The sequence below is a fragment of the Aphidius gifuensis genome, linkage group LG1 (assembly GCF_014905175.1).
Source record: "Aphidius gifuensis isolate YNYX2018 linkage group LG1, ASM1490517v1, whole genome shotgun sequence".
NCBI lineage: Eukaryota > Metazoa > Arthropoda > Insecta > Hymenoptera > Braconidae > Aphidius > Aphidius gifuensis.
The window spans coordinates 27,602,178-27,620,861 of NC_057788.1; the positions used below are offsets into that span (position 1 = coordinate 27,602,178).

Sequence of the window (18,684 nt, forward strand, 5' to 3'; positions counted from 1 at the left end):
AGAATCCCATGTTGGGGTCCATCAAGGGATATGCCTGCAAGAATCTAGGATTGTCGACAATTGTTCGGGTCTTTACCCTCTTTGGTTAAATTGACCTCATCATTCATTTCAATAATTTGTTCATCAATAAATATATTGCTGATTCATGATAAATATTTATCAATTTATTTAATTAAAATAATGAAAATTTTATTTTACCAATATTATTATTTTTAAAACATTTCTCTCCATCATAATAATTACTGGAAAAGAAAATTATTTTCTTCTTTTTCTATTCATTTTAAAGTTGTTGATTATGATATATATTTAAAAAAAATTTATCCTCCAAACTTGAAATTAAAACAAATTATAAATATTTTAAATATTTTTTTTTTGACCATGTTTTTCATTTGTGTTTTTTTTAACACTCTGATGTAACATAGTACTCTCTATAGATATATTTTGTTCACGCCTTTCTATTCTTGTTTTTAGTTTTATCGTTATACTAGTTCGTGCACTGTTATATTCATTCAGTTTATAAAATATATAAACTCTTTGTACTTTCAAAGTTTATGTATATGAATAAAGAGTGTTTTTGAAATTGAATTTCTGCAGGTGAAAACATATTGACACATTAATACCACATGACGCTACTGTATCCACAAAATATATATTTCTAATTTTACTTTGTTTTGTTTGTTTTACTTGCGAACAATATAAAACCAATTAAATTATTTTTATTTATTTTGGTCTTCTTGATAAGAGTACATTAATCATTTTCATGATAAAAAATATTCAAGAGTTGAAATGTATGTATTTGTTGATGTTATAATTTATCGATTATGAAAAATTTTAAATTAATACATTATTTGGGTTGTTTAATATTTCATTGCTTATTTTTGGCACAAGACCATCAACAATAGTAACTATATTTAATGAGATTTGTGCTAATCTTATATGCAGTTTAATCGTACGTTTAAATTTTCCTGAGGCAACTTGCTCTCTCTGCGAATTTTCGACCCCGCCCTTAATATTACGTTGACACAGATCGTTGCACCATTTTATCCACAATATATATTTATATAATAATTATTCATTTTCATTTAAAAGTTTACCTTTTGTTGAGAGTATAACTTCAGTGACTAATCCTAAAAAAATAAAATACAAGAAAAAATTTTTTAAATTATTTTACTTTGTATCCTATGGGATTTTCCAATTGAATACGTGCCGGTTGAAAAGATAAAGAAAAAATTTAAAAGAAAAATAATAGCAAAATATAAAAAAAAAAAAAAATAAACATTTGTAAAAAATAAAAATGAGAAAATATTTTTATGTTTTTATGTGGTTATTTTGAATGCATGAGCTCATCCACATATAGAGTCATGTTAAGTTAAAATATTTCAAGACTTATAAACCCAACTGGTAAAAATCCATAATAACAATTTTTTATTCTAGATGCTTGAAAAAATTTAAAATACAAGCTTTAAATGAAAAAAAAAAAAAAAAATAGAATTAAATTAAAATTTGTAAAGGAAAATGGTTGATTTTCTCTTGGGTGTTGTATCGTGTGTAATATTGTCAGTCAGCTGTATGATTCGCGAGAGAATTCTGATCTTCTTGTAGATATAATAAAAGTGACGACACTTTTTGTCTCTTGAGATTCAAAAAAGAAATATAGATATATAAGTTTATCAAATTTTAAATACAAAAGTAAGTTTTTTAAAAAATCCCAGAGGCCATTAGAAAAAGACAAAAAAAAAAAAAAAGTTTTAAATATGTCTCCCTAGTGCTTGATATTTCCACTGTTTTACAAATGTTTTAAACACTCAAATTTTACAAGACATAATATTATACAAATCAATTTAATAACCAATTTTTATTATTTTTATCTTTCGATATACATATACACACACAATGAGATTAAATAAGTAGAGTATTCAATCATTTATATTCGCACCCTGAATATAAAACAACATTTATTATATAAAAACTTGTATTATGAATGATGAATTCTGTAGTAAGTTAAGTGTGTATTCATGTGTTACGTCAGACTTTAGATAGATCAGTGTGTATAAACATGATTTAGTCGAATGATCAGACAAGCGAACGAAAAAATCATGTTATAAATAATAAAAATATAATGATAATAATAAATTATCATACAGTGTGTGTGTAGCTATGTCGGTTTTTTTTTTTTTTTTGTTAAAAATCGGAGGACAAAGAGACGCAGTAGCCAATCCATTGGATCTTGGTCATATAGACTTTATGTTATATGGCGTGATACTCGGCTGCTTTTTTCTCATATATGAAGTAGAAAGTAGCGCGGAAGTACATAACCATAAAATAAGTTTTATATACTTATTCTTTTTCTTCTTAGTTTTTTTTTTTTTTTTCTCTTAAACTATTTTTTTTTATTTTATATTATCCCTCTTCATCTCACTTTTGGTCACGCACGTGTGGCCATTGATGATACGAGCGAATGGCTGAGTGAGTCCTTAAAAAGAAAAAATAAATAAAATGATAGAGAAAAAAAATTGGACAAGGTCGAATTAGGGATAAACAAGGGGAGAAAATATATTTTTTTTTATTTTTTAGATAACAAAGTTCGTTTAGAATCACTTTTAGTTATTGTTAAATTTTTTTTTTTTTATGTATATTTGAAGATTTTTGTGTAAGCTTATTATCAAAAATTTTTTTGTTTTTTCTAAGCCTTGATTATTAACTGGTATATGAGTTACAAATTGCTTGTATTTTTAATATTGCTGTTGATGCTGGAAAAGTTTTGGGACTGTGATGATATTGGCTCTTAAGAAAGGAAAAAAAAAAAAAAAGCCCATTAATCCAGTCTCACTTTTATCCCCTCATCATTTTCTTGCCCTACTTTATTTTATTTCTTTATCGAAAAAAAAAAAAAAAAAAACTATATGAGCAGAAAAAAAAAACAAAAATAAATAATGGAGGAAAAATAGTAGACCATGTATTAATTGAATGAAATAAAAATATAAAACTACGTCTTCCTGTCTCCAACATGAAATCACCATATTCTGATTTATACTGTTTTTTTTTTTACTCAAGATTTGTTCAAGAATAAAATATAGTTTATTTTATATTTTTTATATACATGAAATACAATATAATAGTAACAAAAAAAAAAATAATAACTATTTAATTTATGTTGTACTTTCATCGTACATTAATTGTTCATAAATATGTTGAGCAAATATTTCTGTATGCAAAATCGTTTTTGTGGTTTCTCAATGGAATTTAAACTCATACCATTTTCACTGCACACTGTATGAATCTAGAGTTTGACTCGACATCAAAACACGTCGTCGTTCTACATTGAAATACTTTGCTGGAATGTGAATTCATATATATAACGAGGCATTTTCGGTATTTGCTTCGGACACTGGAGTGTGCGGTCAACGTTTCTTGCTGTGGATTATTTAAACCCCCCTTTTTTTTATTTTTCTCTATACTCTTTTTAATATTCCACACTCCATATATATACTAACTCATATTTTGAAATATAGTTTAAATATTGTTTTATTATTTTCAACCAGTTTCATTTATATAATTTTTTTTCCCAAAAACTATTTGGTATACTTTATTATTTTTCTTTATAACATCGTAAATTATTTTCAAGACATAATTATACATTGGGGTTAAACTTATATAAATGAAATCTCTTCGAGGCTTCATGAATTTCAATTAGTTTACAACAAAATTTCGAAGCAAAGATAAAATAAATTATTGGTTTACATATTAAATTCTGAACAACTGATTTTTTTTTTTTGTTTCATCACTTATTTTTGTGTGTTGAATTGGTAAAAAAAAAAAAAAAACTAAGCCTGATACCTCATTCATCCCGAGGACAATTTCTATTCAGATATTCCCCTAAAATCCCCAAAGACTTGAAAAAAAAAAAAAATAAAATAAATATAAAATCGAAGGGAAAAGAAAATACAGCACAATATTTCTTTATACTATAGGGTATATATTTTTTTTTTACGTATATATTTTTATATATTGCGTGTATATTATTGAAGCCGATTTTGAATGTGTCTTTGACCAAAACACACTTGTTTTTCCTCCCGCTTTTCCCTCATATTTTCATGAGCGCCCTCTGACGACTCGACCTCCCATTGCCAGTGTCAGTATCGACTGGGTGCGCCGCTACGTTGCGGTGGCAATGGGTGGTTCAATTGGGGTGGTTTAGAATGAGAGAAACGAAGAGGGTTGGAGGGCATAAAATGTTTTCGGTGGGTGGGGCTGGGTACTGGCGTTTCGTCGTGGGTACAGCCGGTAGAGACTTTCCAGGAGCTTCCACATGGCGCGCCCTTTTTTCAGAGTAAAAAAATTAAATAAAATAAAGCACATTGAATGACACCTAAACTTTAACAGGAAATCCTCCTTTTTATTTATTCTTTTTATGACTACACGTCTGTTTATTCATATATTTTTTAAAAAACTTTGTCAATTTTACTTGAAATTTATAATGTTGACTTAAGTGTAAAAACATAAAAGCTCTATTTCAAAAATATAACAGATAAATTTTTTGTTATTTTTTTTTTTTCAAAGCATAGTTTCCTTGATTAGAAGAGACTTGTAAAAATTAATTATGTCAAGATTTGAAGGTATGATTAAGTATATAAGAAAGATTATAAACCATGTGGTGCAAATGAAAAATTCGTGTTTTTTCGGTATTATTCGTAAAACATCGCCTTGACAACAAACGAGATAGAGCAATGGCGTGTGTATAGGGTAAATAAATGAAAAATAAAGATATAGATATATAGTAAAAGAGAGTCAGGGGTGAAAGCACCGATTCGCACATGGGGTTGTCAGTGGCTCCCGGGGCCGGCGCAGGATAACACTCGTGTACGTTGACGTTGGAAAATTTTTCTCTATTTTTTATTCTGATAAACTCTGGTGGGGTGAAAAAAAATATATATATACATATATATTTATCCCCTTGTCTCTTGTGTTTCTACCCTCTATATATACTCAATTCCTCCTTCATTCTATCTTTTTCTCTCTTCGGTCTATCTTCTCTATATTCAACTGCTCAAAGGGGGAGTAGTTTACCCAAGAGTAGAGAACACCACAGCAGCAGCACCAGCATCAGCACCGGCGCGGCTCAGTACAATACCCCCCTCGATTTTTGCTCAAGCGTCAGTACTAAGGTGGGTGTCCGTACGGGACTCTGGTGCGGTAAGCGCGATGTCCAGGGAGTGCCCCCGGTGGCGGCGGTGGTGCCTAATCATCGGTAATCATCATTATGACAATTTCATACAGTAAATTGTTATATTGTTATAATAACAAAAATATGTATTTGTAACTTTCGTATTTCATGAGTGAAAACTAAAGTGATTTTTGAGTGGAAAAAAAAAAAGATAAAAAGTTATAAAAAGCTCGCATTTTTTTTTTCTTTTGTTTATTTATATATTAATTAAATTTAAATTCAAAATGATTACTAGATAATGAATTGGAAAATATTGGATTCTAAAAATAGTGTTGCTTTATTTTTTTATTTTTTTCTATTTATTTTGAAAAATTAAATATTTAAAAGCTGGACACAGTTAAATTTAAAAACAAAAACTAAAAGCTTAATGATTTTTTTTTTTTTTGAAATATTTTTTTTCTATTTATAACGAAATCATTTTATTGAGATGAGATAATAGGAAAAAAAAAAAAATGAATTTAATACAGTGTATGATTAAAGAGTGAGTGTTACTGTGCTACGTTTGCAATATTCTGCTAGAGTGCGCTAAATCCATTGACCGTATATTACACGCTAATCACTCGATATATAAATTTTCAAAATAAAGAAAAATAAAAAAAAATCTTGATAAAATATAACGATGATAAATTTTTCATAACAAAAACCATCACAGAGTTCATAAAATTTACATTGTTTTGAATATTAGGCTATGATGAGTGGAAATTATCGACAGGTGTCAGACACAATAACAATTATGTTAGTATTGAGAAAAAAAATATCAAGACTGTTGTGTTGGCAAATGGAGAAACGTATGTTTCTGTCAAGTCGTGGCTTAAGGATACGGCTTGTTGGCACAAAAATCGTACCATTGATAAAGACAATTTTATCAATTAAATCGTCAAAATGGTAGCGGTTTAAATTTTCGAAAACTGACGAAAAATAAAAACAAAATAAATCATAAAAAAATACAGGTGTTTTTAAAAAAAAATTATCAAGTTTTTACTGTTGATTAAAAAAAAAATTCAGTAACTTGAAATAATTAGTGTACTTGATTTTTTTATTGCAATTATCATTTTTTTTTACTGGTGTTTGTTGTTATTGTTGTTGATATTGTTGTTGTTATTGTGGTGGTGCTGGTGATGGTGTTGATGGTGCTTGGTGAAGTTATCAAGTGAATATATAAATAAAAAATATATAAATAGTGATTAATATATAAAGTAGGAAGAAAAGAAGAGAAGAGGTGAGAATAATAAAGGATGCTGGAATGTTGAAACGGTGTTACTTGAAACGTAATAATTTTTGGACCGTTAACGGCAAGTTGGCACGAGTCACAAGTGACGTGTCGTCGTCCTGCGTTAATCATAGGCAACCCGGCGTCCGGTAGCTCGTCCGTCCTTTCTCATCGACGCCCCTGGGCAATGTGCCCACCCGCCGGCAACGCAACGTGAGTAACTGTTCTTTGTTATAGAAAAAAAAAAAAAAAACAAAAATGGAAATAGTATTTAATAATAAAAAAAGAAAAAGGTCACAAGAAACAAATATAAAGAAAAGTTCCATTTCACAACATTAAACAAGGGTTACATAAATATTTGAATACATATATATAGAATTAAATAAATATATGAAAAAAAATAAATACAAAGATTTTCAAAGTAATTCTGCATAAAAATTATATTACCAACGTTGCGTATCGATCGTACCACGCGGACTAGTTAGTACGTATATATAAAGTGAGAAGAGAGAATGAGAGGATGATAGAAAAAGCACACCCTCGCATCGTTGAAGCAGGTCGGAATTCAAATATACCCACCCTGTTTAAAATTAGGGATAGAGAGTTGAAAACTGTATATACATGTGGGTTATATATCTCTGTATATATTGTATAAATATGTGTGGGCGTCACAACCGTCTGCAACTGGCAACCTCTTTAAATATTGAAATGAAATATTTTACTAAAAAAAAAAAAATATTTAAAAAAAAGATTTTTCATTTTTCATTTATTATTCATGATGATAATATATATTTTAGTTAAAACAAAAAAGAACTAAAAATTATACTTAATCATTCAATGTGATAAATTATTATTTATTAATTTTTTTTTTTTTTTAATTATTTAAAAATAAATTTTAACAGTATATTTATTAAATTTTTTTTCTAAAACAATTATTAATTAATTTTATTAATTATTCAATTTTGTGTGTATAAATATGATTGGCTGTAAAAAAAAAAATGTATATAATGTAAAAAAAAAAAAATGAAAAGTTTAAGACTATTAAAAGTTGTACAAGTTAAGCTGTCACGTCGTTGAAGTTGATCAATGTCAGGGACTCTAATTGCCTCTCAACTTGTCATGACAAGTATACCACCCACATTTTCTTTGCTTCATATATTTATATATACAAACATGTAAAACAATAGCCCTTGACAGATTACTTTATTTATTTTATCATATTTATTAACAAGTTTTTTTTTATTAAACAATCATATAAAAGTTTTTTTTTTTTTTTTCAAATTTTAATTTTACAATGTTTTATTAAAAAGATTTATAAAAAAAAAAAATCGTCAATATGAATTTTATTTTAGCTTATTTGTTTGAATTTTTTAATTTAATTTAAAAATTTTATTATTCATAATTTTATATGGTTTTTTTTTTTTTTTTTTAATTTAAAAATATATTTTTCATCAAAAAATTTTAAACAAAGAGTGTGGAGTGAAAGATAAGTTTCTAGCAATTTTGGTAGAAAAAAAAAATAAATAAAATATAATAGTAAGGGGAAAAAAAGAAAACAAACAAGAGTTGATGGTTCTGTGGGAAACCTCTTATCTTTTATCTCATATATAAAATGTTGTGGAGGATGCTGCGACCACACTGTTTAAATATACACCAGCTATATGCGTTGATGAATATCATGAATACTATGAATACAATTTGGGTGTTAATTTCTGGTTTAACCGAGAGAACACCCGTTATGTCGTTGTCCCCATTTCCTTATCCCTAAATTTTTGTATAAACACAATACAAATAAATCAATGATAACAAGAACCAATCATAATCATTGGTGTGTGTGTTAATGCATGAATTCTATTGATAATTTTATCTTCAAATTCTTCAACATTCCTGATGTAAAATAAAACCCCTTGTATATTTCAATATGGAATTTCAATTATCAATATCGTCAGACAATTAAAATTTAAAACCATAAAACTATTTTTTAAATGCCTGAGATAATATTTTTTAATAACTCAAAAATTTTTAACATCACGATAAATTTTTTTTTTTTTTCAAACTTTTATATTGTCAATGAAATACTTATGAAATACTTTACATTAAAAAAATTTTTTTTCTTCTTTTTATGCTTATTAAAAGCTTGCAAAAAAAAAAAAAAAATGAAAAACTTACTGACAAGTTAAATCTTACATACGTATTTTCAAAAATACAATTTCTTGAAATGTTAAAAGTTTTTCGAAAAGCCGTTGAGTCAGGCTGTCTATCGTCAACTTTATTCCGATAAAATTATTGACAGATACTTTCACGAAACTCCAATCAATCAAATACATACAAATATATTTATATTAAATTATTATTATTATACCTTGTTATTTATTTAACTCAATTGCAATCAATGCCTGATCAATGCTAGTGTTGTACTACTTAATATCTCTCTGAGCTTCAAATTCATACAATATCTTTCCGCGCTTATCTCACATTATTATTGTTAACGATAAATCAATCAAACCGTCATTTATATTGACTAATCAAATAAAATAAAAGTGCAAAATAATCATGAAATTAAATTATTTAAAAAAAAAATATTTGATTGAGAAAAAAAAAAAAAATAAAGGATCATGAAATAAATTTTTTATTTTTTAAATTCAATTTCAATATTTTTCCGATAATTTTTTCAGCACTTTTTTTTAACTTTATTTTAATACGATGTGTAGTGTTGATATAGATAAGTGTGAAGTAAAAATTTATCAATAAATTTGATTGAATTTAATGAAAAATTTTGTAATTGAAGTGAAAAATTAAAAAGATAAAAAAAAAAAGGGTTCATTATTAACGCTGTTAACTTTTTAAAATCAAAAATAAAAAAAATAAAAAATCTGAAAAAGGGATAAAGGGAAATAAATATTGAGGCATGTGAGAAAGCAAGTATATTTTTTTACTAGATGAGATCACTGGTGCGTTTATATTCTAAACGATAATTCGTGGCTGGCCGCACATGCGCCCATATATACACACCATCGGTATTTTCATGATGAGATGGAAGAATGCTCGATTTTAAACGCTTGAGTTCATACAATCTATACAAAACTATATGTATATTTAATATTTAATACATACATATTTTGTATATGCACAATCCAACAAGGTATAATAATAATACACTGGTGAATTTTCAGTATGTCTGAAATATTCAACATCAAAATTTTTAACACTTGAATCTTTATTTAAATAATTATATTACATCCTTTCGTGAATTTAGTACTAGTATAATTATATTATAAAAATAATTGTAAAATATTTGTTGCAATATTTTCTCATTTTAAAATACTTGTAATTCTTATTTTGTATTTTTAAAAAAGAAAACATATTTTTAATTTTTTTCCCAAGTGAAAAAATGTATTTAAATTATATTAAAAAATTATTAAGTATTTTTTCTTTCACTTATATCAAAGAGCCAAATTATTATATATATAATAATAAAATTTTAATATATAATAAAATTATTTTATTTATATTTTGATTCAACTTTTAAATGTAAAACAATTTTTGCATATATATTTTTTTATTACTATTGAATTTATTTAAAGTTTTTTTAATACTGCAGAATATTCTCATAAGATGAAATTCTTACTTGAGGCATGAATGTGTTGGCTCATCAAGAAGGCTAAGGTTATACGTTTCATTCCGGAAAGTGATTTTGAAGTTGTGATTATAGCCTCGGGTTTACTTGCGATAAGCTTCATGCCAAAAGAGCGAAACAGTAGTAGCATATTAATGTAAATTTGTATACATGTATGAATTTATTTCTGGAGGGCAAAATTCCAACTTTTCATATATAATAAAATAGTAAAATTGTTGGTGTTATATGAAAAAATAAAAAAAATTAAATTATATCTGTAAATAACAATTTTTTTTATCAATAAAATATGTCATTTCTTTTTTTTTTTTCATTCAGATAAATATCTATATTCTTTTTATGTCATAAAATTATTTAATATAATTTTTTTTTTTATTGATAAAACTTGATGGGATACTTGATAACCTCAAACCGTTTCTTCAAACTAATTATCTTTAATGAAGTTATGAAAATTATGATAATAATAATTGAATATAATTTTTATAAAATCATCAAAGTGTTAAATTCATTGGTCAAACTTAATGAGTAAATTTGTGGGTGTAAAAGATAAAATTTTATGAGGATATATAGAAAATTAAAAAACTAAAATTTATGTATGTATACATTGCTAGTTGTATGAGCTATGCGACACACAGTTTTGTGCTTTACCTTGATATCTATATTTTATCAAACATACATGAAAATTTATATATTAAATAAAAGCAGTATCAGTCTGCAGAGTTAGCAGTATTATAACATACTCTACTAATTAGCAACATTTATTAATCAAGTCGTAATATAACGAATAACGAATGCAAATAAATTTTATCATCAAGTATATGTAATTAAAAAAAACATATAATAAATTTTTTTGGTATATGCATTTTTCATTTTTTATGTCATTCAAGTATATATTTTTATTTCACAATTTTCTGCGGGTTGTTTGTGGTTTTTTAAATAAAAAAATAAATATAATATTAAAAAAAAAAAAGTGAGGATAAAACAAAAAAAGATGAAATGTGAGAAAAAAAAAAAACATTTCTGAGACTTTCATTGTTACGACGTGACCGAGATATAAACGGGTCGTTAATTAACGAAACGATGCAAAAAATTTTTACTCTTATTTTGTTTTTTAATTTTTTGACTCTTGGTTTACTTTGTTGTTGATATAACCAAGTCACCAACACAAAAAGTCATTTTTTATAAACAAAAAAAAAATATAAAACATTGCATAATATAGTTTTAATTACTTTGTTAATTTTTAAATTAACAATACAGTAAATTTATTTGTATATATTTTTATTCATTAATTTAAATTTAATTAAAAATAAATTACACTGGTATAATAAGTCAGTAATAATTAGTATTTTTCTTTCAATACAAAAAAAATATAAATATGAAATAATTTGAATAAAAAAGATGAGGAATTAAGAGTAATAATTAAAATGGAGATTATTATTTTACATTTAATAATTGATGTGTTGCTTGTTTTTGTAGTTATATTAAATATACCAATAAATTTTTAGTACTTTGTTTTTTGTTTTTAGCATATAAAAATAAATAAATAATAATATTTTAAGGGAGTTTTTTAAGTCTACAGTTTCAAAGAGTAATGTTGGCTATTAGCTAGGCAGTGCTAAATTACTTGTGGTGGATTTTAGAGGGTTGAAAAAAAGGGTGGGGTCTCGACTAAAAAGCCTTGAAGCAAAACAATTTCATGTACGATGTCAGGTTGCAACCCTACCTCGTGAATTTGAACCCCTATTTTTTTCAATTTTGTATTTCTTTTTTTTTTTTCTTTTATTTCTTTTATACGTAGACTTTTTATTCAGTGTGATATCAAAAATTGTTTCGTTATAAAATTCACAATTCTCTTGAGGATTTTTGACAAATCGGGTAGTTGTCATTTTTTTTTTTACGATGCTGAGAACAGATTGAAAAATTTGTTTTTAAAAAAAATTTGTTATTAACAGGGAAATTGTTATTTGTTACCTTACATAAATTAATTTAAAATTGAATATTTTTTTTTTTTTTTGTTAAAATTTTTTCGATTGATAATAAAAAATTATTGATTCGATGGTTCGATTAATAATTTTATATTAATTTTTTATTTTTAATAATTAAAATGATTTTCATTTCATTCTATAAATATAATATTTATTGTATAATTAATTTATTTTTGTTGATTAAAATATAAATTAACTGCAGAAATTATTTACAGTCACTGTAATATTTTATGACATTTCTGTATGCAATTTGGCTTTTACTTGACTATTAACCGGTAATTATTCGGCTATTGCACTATTCGTAAATTATCGAAGATCATCCAGTTCGTCAGGCGCAAAAATTTACAATCGATTCTCGTACTAACAATAGCTGGCTAGAGAATTGTCCAGGAAGCGAACAACACAAGTTAAAAGTGTGAATAAGTACCTTTTCATTATCGTCAACATTTCATCAAAATATCTCAATCAATATACCTTTTCCATTCAATTTTAATATACCGTAATCAATTAAAATTTTGTTATAAATTAGTTTTTTTTTCAGTCCATAAAATTATCAATAAATTTAAATTTTTTAAAATGTTTCATTTATTAAATTTTTCTATCTACACATAATGAAATAAATTAAAATAAATTAAACTTTTAACTATTACAATCAAATAAAAACTAATAATAATTTTTTTTTTTATTTTATTTTCAAAAAAATTTCATGAATAATGAATGTTAAATAAAAAAAATGACATTAAAAAATTGGGTAGTTTCCAGCAAAAGTTTAAATTTTTATAAATTTTTTTTTAATTTTTTTTATTTGGTCTTAATATAATTTATTATTCAAATTTTTTTTTTTTTTTTTTTTTTTATAACAATGTAAATAAGATTTAAATTATTATATTTTAACTTTATCAAAAAATAAATAAATAATTTTATCGTTTAAGATTAAAATTCATAATCAAAAAAAAAAAATAAAAAATATATATATTGTAGTAAAAAAAAAAAAAAGGGAAAAGGTTTAGATAGTACATTATTATTTATTACTGAGGGTGTTGATGTTATTTCATAGGCCGTGTGAATCAAGTGCAGTAAGATATAGACACAAAGCATGTAGTCAAGTGGTCGAGTTGAAGTTGTAGAGTTATTGCGCGTTGCAAACAGAAGCCGCGCCCCCGTTAATATTCAACAACACGTTTTCTCTTTGCAATATTTTACTATCTTTATCTCTATTTTTTTTGTCTCTTTCTATGAGTGTTATAAATGTATATATATACTTTGACCCATGCTACTATGCAATAAGCATCAGCCATCCCTGGTTGCGCGTTTAAAGCGAAAAGTGGTGAGGACACACAGAATGAGCACACTATAACCCATTGGGAAAACGTGCACATAATTCAGTTACGATCGGCTGCAAACTTGTGACCAGATACGAATGTGAATTGCTTAATTCACGTGACATGACGTAACTCAATTGTCTATGAATTATATGTTGTCTATGTTTTTACATTAAAATTTTACAATATTATGCTTGTGATTCTTCAACTTGTAAATGACTCGTTGAATGTCAAGTTATTTCATTTAATTATTCTAACTTAATTTAATTTTATTCACTCAAGTTAACATGAAAATATATATTCACTTTTTAATTATTACAAAATAAATATTTAACTTGCATTTAATTTATGTTTTTTAATTCTTAAATATATATACATGTTTTAAATCTACTAAATTTTTTTTTTCTTTTCTTGTGTAATTATATAAAAAATTATAATGAAGATATGAAAGTTTTTTTTTCTGTCTGTTTAATTATTATGTATTTTTTTTTTTTTTTAAAACTTTAATCGAGGTTTCATGTGGGTTATTAACGTTGTTCGTATCTCGATAGAAGTATTGGAATTTAAAACAAGAATGAAATGAAAAAAAAAACGAAAAAATATATGCATATACTTTTTCCGATACAATCGTGTGATATACAGGTTGAATATATATCAGAAAAAAAAAATGATTTAAAGCATATCATCCGAGTTGTATATTCATATATACGTTAAAATGAAAAAAAAAAAGAGGTCAGTGACTTTTGAAATTCAACCATGACTGTACAGTTTATACGTTACGCATGCGAAAAAGACAGAAACCAAAAAGCTGACCCGGTGTTTTACGGATGAAATGAACAACTGGGTTAATCCGAATCGTCAACTACAGGGGAAAACTCGGAGCTGAAAGTTAAAAACCACTGCTAATATATATACACATAAGAAATATACTTGTCGGAAATTAAGCCACAACATTTTTTTTACTCAATCTAATAAAATAAAAAAATGAAAATTTAAAAACAAAAAGAAAGAAAAAATATAATTAAAAAATTATTTAGGTTAAAAAAAAAAAAAAACCATAAATAATTATATAAATTAATTAATTTTATTTAATCAATTTTTTTTATCTCAAATTAATCAAGTTGTTTGATTAAATTTTAGATACATTTTTTGATTAATATATTTTACTTGATCAGTTATGAAAGTTTTTTTATAAATTAAAAAAAAAGAGCATTGTTTAATTATGGTAATTACTAATGATGATATAGATATAGAAACTTTATGTGGATGTTCAACATCCTTATCTGACATTATGGTTCATTCCTCTGTAATCGGGAGTGGTCAGATGAGAGTTTTCCCAGTCGTACTGTGTCACTACTCCACCCATTCATCTACCCAACTTCACTGCAACATCTGCTTTTTACTTTCATGCAATACATCTTCACGAAAAAGCTTTTTACTCATTTTATACATATATCTCTACGAAAAAATACACAAAATATTACAAGTGTAACCTCATTTTTTTTTCTCTATACATTATCTTTGTAATATTTAAAAAAGAAAAATTAGATTTTTTATTTAGCATTTATATTTATAATACTAATTGTCATGTGCACATAGATTTTGAACATTTGTTGCATTAAATTATACAATAGATAGAAACCTTTGAAATATAAATATGTGCATGTTGGAATAATCCGTCGTAATCTTCTTTGACTCATTATATTTAATTCATTAAAAAATATATAATATGTAGGGTCAATTAGGAACAAGTATACATATAAATATATAAACTCTATGTTGAATAAGTTGGCTGACGTTGCAGTAAAGTCTTTGAGGTCAATTCAAACCCCGGAAAATTGGCGGAAACCTACAAATTGCCAGCAATCTCCCGTCAATCATTGAAGCGCCTGCCGATTCTATACCCAATTTTACACGACCACCATTCGATATATGATATTGGATGTTAAATCCTACAATTTATCATCAAGCATAACCCTTTCTTTTCTAATTTGTTATTTTCATCAATTCTTTTCATCAGAAATTCATCACGTAAATTTTGTTTCATTAGTATTAATACACTATCATCAGATAAAATATAAAATTAAATAAATAAATTTAGAAATATCTATATCACAATAATAAATTTTATATCTACTATCTGTAAAAAGTTTACGTTAAAAAAAAAAGAAAAACTATTTTAACACTTAAAAAAATTTTCTGCTTTTAAAGCATTATTTCTACTTGTGTTAGATATCATGCATGTTTCAAGTTTCATATGCGTATACAATACATATGAATAATATATTTTTTCAATAGAAAAGGTTTTTTTTTTTTTTTTACATATACAATACGTATTATTATTATTGTAACTTGAAAACGAGTTAAACTAGAAACTTTTCAAGTGGCAAAATATATTGAAGACTTGAAAGTTTTTATTGTTATTTCATTTTTATTATCATTATTGCTGATAGATATATATAACTATATAGAGTTTGTAAAAGTAGATGGTCGACGATCCCTGTGTATGCTGATGCCTCGAAGGGTTTTGAAAATCGTTCAACTTGCATCGAGGGCACTGATGAGCGTGACGCAAAAAAAAAAAAACAAACAAAAATAAATATTGACGTGAAGTGGTTTAAAATTTAAACTTGAAGATGCTACAAATACCTCTCAAACTGTTCGAATAAAGTATTAAACAAATATACATGTATATATGTAGACATAAGACAAGGTTACGTAGGCAAAGTTTGTCTGACTAAAGCTTTACTTATTCTACTTGATAAAATTTTAAATTTAATATTTACCCTTTAAAAATGTTGATTATTTATCAATATTTATTTTTACAGTATTAATTATTTCAATTACATTATATATTTATATTTTTTTTTCATTCTATGATTGACAATATAAGCATTTTAAAAAATTTTAATCGATAAAAATATTGATAATATTCATTTAGTAAAAATTCACTTAAAATTTTGTGTATTGTTGGTTAAAATTTTTGGCCCGTTTGTTGTATTTATATAGCAATAAATATTTCTAGAACATAAAAAAAAAAAAAAATATTTGTATGAATGTAAAATAAACTGTCCGGAGAAAACCAAGCATAATATACTAAACTACTTTGACATGTAATTTGCGCTTGCGCTAATAAAATATATATATTTATTTATGTGTATATGAATATATGGATAATGATAAACACGAGCTGATTTGGTCGAGCATCAACTCTGCTTTTCATGTGAAATTACATTTTGTTATTTCATTTGAATGCCAAGCATTGGTAATTACTAATTACCCTCATGAACATTATCATGAATTCTCATAAATTCATTACACAAACATTTACCAACTGATAATTAAATAATAATTAAAATTTTTTTAAAAATATTTTCTAAATTTTCTTTATCAAAACACTTAGTCGTGTATTTTTTTTTTTTTTTATTAGATTATTTGTTGACTTGAATGATATAGTAAAAGAAAATGAACCGAGGTGCTATCAAGTCGTCTTAATTAATTATGATTCTCGACATGTACAAGAAAAGCAAAAACAGTCGTCTGAAAGTTACCATCAAGGCTATTTCAGCTTGCCTTTCAAACGACCCTCCATTATTTTATCCTGAAACAAAATAAAAAATGTAACATAGCAAGCTTTTTGTGTACCATTGAGTTTGGTTCTTTAATTGGGCTAATGAGGCAACGTTATAGAAGCACACCATTGCTGCGAAAGAAAGCACACTTGTGTCTTATATAAAATTTACATAATATTAAAAAAAATACTATTCTCTGTTGTATAAAGTATTTTATAAATCATTTAAAATTAAAAATCATAATTCAAAAAAAAATTAGAGTTTTTTAAAATGTGATTTCCATGAAGATTGATGTTTTAATTTGATTAATATTTTTTACTAAATGAATCAACTTTTAGTCAAAGTTAATTTAAATTATCTGACAAATATGAATTAATAATTATATCATTTCTCGTTTTGATAATAAGAAAATAAGATGATGAAGAAAATATAATTTTAAATACACCATTAGTCATTTAAATAATTCAAATTATAAATTCGATTGTCACACAATTTGATTATTACTACTTTCTTTTTTTTTTTTTTTGTTTAAATTATTTTTCATTTTCAATGATTATTATCATTAATTTTGCTTTACCAATGTTGTAAGTAATTTTTTAATTTAAGTCAATATTCAACAGACATGATTGTTGAGGTAGCCCGATGATTTGAGACCATCATCACTGCCAACTACAATTCTAGCATTGATATGCAAACGGGAACTGTTCGAGAATGCAATTTGATCTAGGGAGGTAGTTTCAGAATCAAGTGATATATGACATATTATACCTCGAGTATACCTAGAGACAATTCTGATCCATATGGATTAACTAATTTTAGACAGGAAATCAAAATCTCCTTGAAATTCTCAGAAATATAAACTGAAAATTAATGGCTTTGTTGAAAATAATGAAAAAAAAAAAACGAACTGTAATTTGAAATTCATTTTTTTTTATAACCTAAATTTTCTCATCAATGTCATTATCATTAATTAAAATGTCCCGATCAGGATATGAGGAAATATTGCCAACCATCAAATTAACAGTTTCTGTTGTAATTGTTTCCGGGTGTCGAAGTAAAATCACTTTGGGATAAAAGCAAAATGCGTAATTTAGCCGTAGGGTGAAATTGGAAAGGGCTGGACGAGAGTAAAATTCACGTTGTGATTCAGTGGCCAACAGGGTGTAACAGTATATGCGTGTATTAGATTGATGGATGTGATGGGTAATGGTTCATTATTGGTTTCATCATATAGCCAGCTTTCTCAGGCCGGATCTGTCTCTCCTCATTTCTCTTCATCTATTCGACAAACTGATTTACACAAAAGCTTGTAGGTCGTTACTAATATATTATTAAATTTGTCGTTTAACTACTATGACTTATCATGAGCTTAACATTATAAACAGTTTGATGAACATAGCCTTAATATGTATAGAGAGCTCATTGATTAGAAAAAATTAATAAACAATTATAAATTTTTTTTTTTTTTTTCATTTAGAAATTAAGTAAATTAATATTTTTATCTACTTTATGTTGGAATTTTTTGGTGCTTTGATTTAACGAACAAAATGTTAAAGGAAATGACAAAAGTTTTAATCTATTATTAGTTTATTACAAAACCTTTGAATGATTTTATCTTGTAAAATTAAAGCCTCAAGGCAATGATAAGAAAATTCATTATTTTATTATTTCAAGTAACACACTGCTGTGGGGGAATAGAAGACTCATATGTTATTTCGAAATATATATAATAAAGCC

The 18,684-nt window shown here is 25.6% G+C and overlaps 1 protein-coding gene across 1 annotated transcript in view; it reads left to right on the forward strand.

Moving 5' to 3' along the window:
- Positions 1–4,851: 4,851 nt before the first annotated feature.
- Positions 4,852–18,684, forward strand: part of LOC122859340 (acetylcholine receptor subunit alpha-like 1) — a 62,383-nt gene continuing 48,550 nt past the window's right edge. The window contains exon 1 of the mRNA XM_044162825.1: positions 4,852–6,647. The gene's annotated coding sequence lies outside the window, so the exon portion shown is untranslated. The remainder of the gene's footprint in view (positions 6,648–18,684) is intronic.